Source organism: Eublepharis macularius, chromosome 5 (assembly GCF_028583425.1).
Source record: "Eublepharis macularius isolate TG4126 chromosome 5, MPM_Emac_v1.0, whole genome shotgun sequence".
Classification (NCBI taxonomy): domain Eukaryota; kingdom Metazoa; phylum Chordata; class Lepidosauria; order Squamata; family Eublepharidae; genus Eublepharis; species Eublepharis macularius.
The window spans coordinates 74,689,935-74,695,988 of record NC_072794.1 but is presented as its reverse complement, the minus strand read 5'-3'; positions in this window follow the sequence as shown (position 1 = coordinate 74,695,988).

Below are 6,054 nucleotides of genomic sequence, written 5' to 3'. Positions count from 1 at the left end.
GAAACAGCTATCTAGGCCTCTGGCGCCCGCAGTGGATGTCGGGAGCTCCAGGCCGAGTTCGCTGCATACACCGGCAGCTGGCTCGCCTCGGACGGTGGGACCACAATTCCCAGCAGTCACTGCGGGACCAATGAGTAGCGAAACCGGGAAACGGTTTCCCAATGAAGCTCCTTCCTCCTGAGCATACGGGGAAATTGCTCGTGCACCTTGAAGGCGGTAGGGGGAAATTTCCCGCGTCTCCCTCTGAACCTGGTTGGTGACACTTTTTAAAGGGGAGCGGCGAAAGCGTGGCTGGAATAGGAAAGCTCAGTGCTTTCCTGGAATAGGAAAAGCTCAATGCCACTAATTTAAGAGGAGTTCTACACGTTACCTATCTACGAGGAGAAGTACCAACAGAACTGCAACGTGCGTACGCAGCAGCATGTGCTTTTCAGGGATTATGCACAGCAAGACCCACCTTTGTCAGTTTCACTGGTCATTTTTGATAGCCAGAGATTAGGCGAACGATGCAGTAACCTTCGCACCTTTAAAACATACAAACTATTGAAAATTAAGGTGGTTGCAAGATCTCACTCATACTCAGGCTTTATCTAATCAGTAATGACGTTCCCGCTCACTATTAGGGATCAGAATCCGCCACCTACGAGCCCAAATTGAAGTCTTATTCCTTTGGAAGCACAAGCTCAATGAAATTCACTGAGACTAATCATTTCAGTGCAACAACAAACAGATTTGGGCGTCTTGATACTAGAAATAAAAATAATTCTCATTTTGTATCTGATGAAGTGAGCTTTGGCTCACAAAAGGTGATAGCCTGGAAAATCTTATTAGTCTTTAAAGTGCTACTGGACTTAAATTTTGTTCATTCTCAAAATGCTTCTCTAAACTAATTTTAAATTGAGGAAGTGAGCACTAAATGTACAAAAATTGCTCTAGAACGTTTGCTGTTTTAAAAGAATCCAGCGCATTCTCCCAGCTATCTCCATCCATTCCTGTATGAAGAGTACGACCATATATGTATAAAAGATCATTATTATTAATTTATTATGATCAAATCCAGCCAACAGTATGATCTACACACAAAAAAAATCTACATACAGACAATAAAATGTGTGGCCTCATTATGCTCTAAATAATACATGTTGATTAATAAAAAGGTTTGAGAATCTGCTTTCTCATTAACCAAGCCAAAGCACAAAATTTAGATGCTTTGAAAGTGATTTCATTACATCAGTCTGTGAGGAGGAATAAGGTTGCCAACTCTGGGTGGTGAAATTCTTGGAAATTTGGGGTAGAGGCTGCAGAGAGCAGGGTTTGGCGAGGGGTGGGATCACAGCAGGGTATAATGACATAGACAGCACTCTTCAAAGCAGCCATTTTTTCCAGGGAAATTGATGTCTGTCGTCTGGAGATCAGTTGTGATTCTTGGAGATCTCCCGGCCCCACGTCAAAATTGGCAACCGTACTGCTGGGATGTATAAAATTTATCAGATCTGCCTGGGAACTCAGATAAAACAGAGGTAAAGTATATAGAACCAATGTTCTTTTAAAATAAGCAAATATATGTTCTACTTTTGACTGTTCAATTGACAGAAACAAAGGTGTTGAGAGAAGGGGATATGTGTATATCTCCATTTCAGTAGAGCTAAGGGCAAAATGCTAACACGGACCAAAGTAAAAGCTCTGAAGCATTGAAGGAATTTTAAAACATAAAGATAGTTCGGTGGCACAAAATTTTGGCCATGATAATATATAAAGGTTCTTGGATGTTGTAAGGAAAAGGAGCAGAAGTTTTTGCAGACATTTCTATGTTGTATTTTATTTGGTTTTTTCAATAATAATAATAATATATTTGTGCATTGCTACATACACACAAAAACATTAAAAACTATACTTTCTAATAAATGTCACAGATGCAGTGTTGGGTAGTGGACTGAGTGGTAGACTAGATGAAAAACCCAGTTTAAATCTCTGCTCATTATTAAACTCATTAGGTGACCTTGAACTTATTCTTTGAGTTTCAGAGGATTAATTCCTCACAGGATTGGTGTAAAATAGAGGAAAGATAAAGGGCAAGATTAAAATGTAACTTACAGATATTTTACTCTTTAGATAAAGAGATAAACGTATGTCTACCAAGAAAACATGATGCAATGCCCCCCATAGGTCAGTAATGACTTGGTACTTGCACTGGGGACTACCTTTACCTTTTTATATGTATGTTTATAAACAAATACTAAGTGTAACTTGAAACCAGCACCTTTTCAGTCTGCTCTGGGTCTAACACACAATGCAGGCTTAAACAGGACTTAGCATCATGCTTTGAGAAATACAAAGGGAAAGGCATTTCTCTGCAATGGAAGGAGATAGAGGCTTTTTTTTAAAAAATCAAAGCTAGGAATTCGAAGAACCTGTGACACTGTCATAATGGTATGTAGTGTTTTGCTCCCTTGTTGAACCTTGTATTATGCTGCCCCCTGACTTCCTTAGCATTCCAAAGATTCTTTGCTTTAGTTCTCTGTTTGATTAGTACTATAGGAAGACTTTGTTATAATTGGTAGAATAAAAGAATAGTCAGTGCATACCCTTTTTGAGATAAAAGGGGATTCTTTATACTAGATAAAATAGACATTTTACTTAAACAGAAATAGAGTTCATTTATAAGTACATATGCATAATGGTTTCAGAGTAGTTAATAAGCATAATGGTTTCAAAATAAGTACACATCTTCAAATGTTTCTACACAGACTCAGTCACAAAGATTAATTAAACACTCCCACCATGTGGTTCTTGCCACCACTCTGTTATACACAGAAAGTATGGTAGTATTGAAATGGGATTTTTATTCAAACAAAGATATATAAGAGCTATACTGTGGTGGCCACCTCTTGATTCTTAATTATTTATTATGAAATTACTGAGATTTTAATTGTTTTTAGGGTTTTTATGTACCTATTGATTATGTAACATAGTTACAATTATGTTTTTAAATGATGTAATCTGCACTGAGCCTGTTCGCAGGGAGGGCGGAATATAAATATAGCCACTTAGGCTAAAGTATCCCCAAAAGAGAAGAACATGAAATTCTCTGAGTTCCCAGAAGTTCACTTGCCACATAGGCAGTTTTAATCCACAAAACACCAAAAACTTCTTCCCTCAGCACCTCTCTCACAGAATAACAGCCTCCCCTCGCGCACACACACAGGTTTCCACACTGGCTGACTGAAGTTACATGGTGTATTGATATAACAATATGAAAGTAATGTTTTTTTAAAAAAAATGAAAAAGCCCCAGTCGCTGAGGAAGGGAGTGGCCACTGGTCGGGAACTGGAACAGAGAACCTGCAGTGAAATCTGCCATGTGAAAACCCCATTTCCACTGCCCTGTATCAACAGCTATATCAGTAAGAGAAACCACACAAGCCTGTTTCCCAGTAGAACCCACTCTTAATTAAGCAAATACTAATCTCAGTTGTAAACATTTCCAGTGATATTTTTGTCAAAGGCAAAAAACGGGGGAGAAATCCATTTCAATTTATTAATATATTTGAGTTTATCTCCCAGATTACAGTTATGCACTGAAATAAATGGAAAATCACGAGCTGCAACCATGAAGAGAAACAAAACTTGACATCACTATTCCCTTCATAATTCAGGTGAAGTAATTAAAGACCAACATAAAATGAATAATCTGCTTTTACCAAACATACACACATCCATTTATAACTGAATGGATCATGGATGTAAAGTATACCTGTGATAGCCATAGAGTTGCCAGCCCCAGCCACTGCCTCCTGCCACTGCTCACCTGGCCAATGGGGGTGGGGTGGGAATAGAGGGGGAAACTGGGGAAACATACCACTTCCACAGGCTCTTGCTTGCGATGTCGTCACATCTCCAGCAACATGATACTAGCATTTCCTTTGTACCTAGGAATAATACCATCACGTTGATTACAAAGCCATGGTTTGGGGGCAAAGGCAAAGAGTTTTTGCCCTCAAACCAGAGTAGCGCTGGTGGGGTGGCGATGTGATGATATCATTTCCAGAACTGAAGTAATTACACCACCAATCAGCTCATGCTCACTAGTAAATCTGCCCACTGTCTCCACCGCCCTCCAGTGGTTGCCAGGGGTAATCTTGCAACCCTTGGTGTCCATAATAGTTAGGACGTATGAAGGTGATCTAAATCTTACACTTTGTTCCAATGCATCAAGACATCTAGTATTTTGGAACCAAGGGAACCAAAAACTGGGGTATCAAAACAACCTTTTCTCACTCACTGCAATCATTAATCTGGATGTTACCAAGGCAAAAGTAACAGCAGCCAAGTCCAACCTATCCAGGAAAGGGCATAACCAGTGTTCCAACCTAAGATAACAAAATATGCTTGGACCTGAACATCCAGGAGCATTGCTAGATGCAGGACCAGCCACCCCATAAAGTTTTTACCTGATATTTAAGATGGAGTACAATGCTACCCAATACTGAAATGCCCTTGTTTAGATTTATAGTGAGACCTTAGTAAGAATACTGTGTACAGTTCTGTTTGCCATATCGTATCTCAAAGAGGATGTTGCAGAGGTTGATGAAAAGACAAGGGAGATGGCTAGAGTGATGGAGGAAAACTCGAGACAAGTCTGATGAGGCATGGGCAAAAGTTCATTTTAAAGCTTCCTCCATGGAGATGATGGTGGCACAGAAAAAATATTTGTCCACCACCATTGTGTATGCACAGTGAAGGCCAGTGGAGCTGTTTGGGGTGGACAGAGACTTACTGGGACTAATGAACAAACAGATATCACTCATGGAATTTTATTTTTGTATATGAAAACAGCAGCAAGTGTCATATGTTCAAAAATGGAAAACGTTGACATTACCTACAACAGAAGAATGGTTGGTGAAGATGATGGAGCTTGCAGAGATGACCAAACTTACTTCTTTTATTAGGGAAAAAATTCATGGCTACCTTGAAACTACTTAAGCACTTTTTGCACAAAACGGGAAAAAATGAACTGATTATTTGTGCCTTTGAAGATTAAGAGGCAAAAAAAGAAAAGTACAGGGAAAAGAGATGTATTTGGTTTATGGTAATCTTAAGAGTAAGTGTGCAGCATGTAATGCATATGTATCTGTCACCGAGAAATTGTGACAGAAGTGATGTTATCACACCCATGGGGAATTCGCCCACTGTGTGCTGGCCCGGGAGGTTTTTTGCCTCCTGGGCCTGTTACCCCAGACCCTCCCCCCACCAACCAAGTGAGTGGCAGCAGGGTGTAGGCAGAAGCTGGAAGGGAGTTATCTCCTGCACCCACCAGGGGACTGGCAGCCCTACTGTGCCCAGGTGTGTCTTTTACCAGCTTTGAGTAATTTACCAGTTTCAGCCTTTCCTGGGCAGAAAAGATCTGGTCACTGTAGTCCATGCCCTGGCCTGGATGCATCTAGAATGGATTACCTTAATGCGCTCTATGTGAGGCTGCCTTTGAATTGTGTTCAGAAACTTAAACTGGTGCAGAATGCTGCAGCCAGAATATTGACTGGAGTGGATCGTAGAGACCATATCACTCCAGTCTTGGCTCATCTGTTTTGAGGTCTTCCCAGCAACCGGGGTGGGTGCAGTACTTACCAGGCTCTTCTTCATCACTTATGCACACAGTGAGTGCATGCTCCTGGCCAGGGTGTGATGATATCACTTCTTGATGTCATCATTACACTGGCTGCAGGAGTGTTCCCATGAATCTTATTAATTGGCCCACACAAAGCATGGGAGCACTCCTGCAGCCAGTGTGATGATACCTTGTGCTATGTCTCACCTTATTATAAGAGCAACACCGTTTCTTTTGAGTTCATTTCACAGTAAAAAACTGTGGGTGAAAATGTGAAAATGTCCTGAGTCAGTCCACATTAGTTCACTCACACCCAGGACTGCAATGTTTAAATGTTCCATTTCTTGTTTTATGATTTCTAGCTTTCCTGGTTTCATACTTCTCACATTCCATGTTCCTATTATGTGTGTCACACAGCTTTGGACTTTCCTTTTGCATCTATTCGTGTCC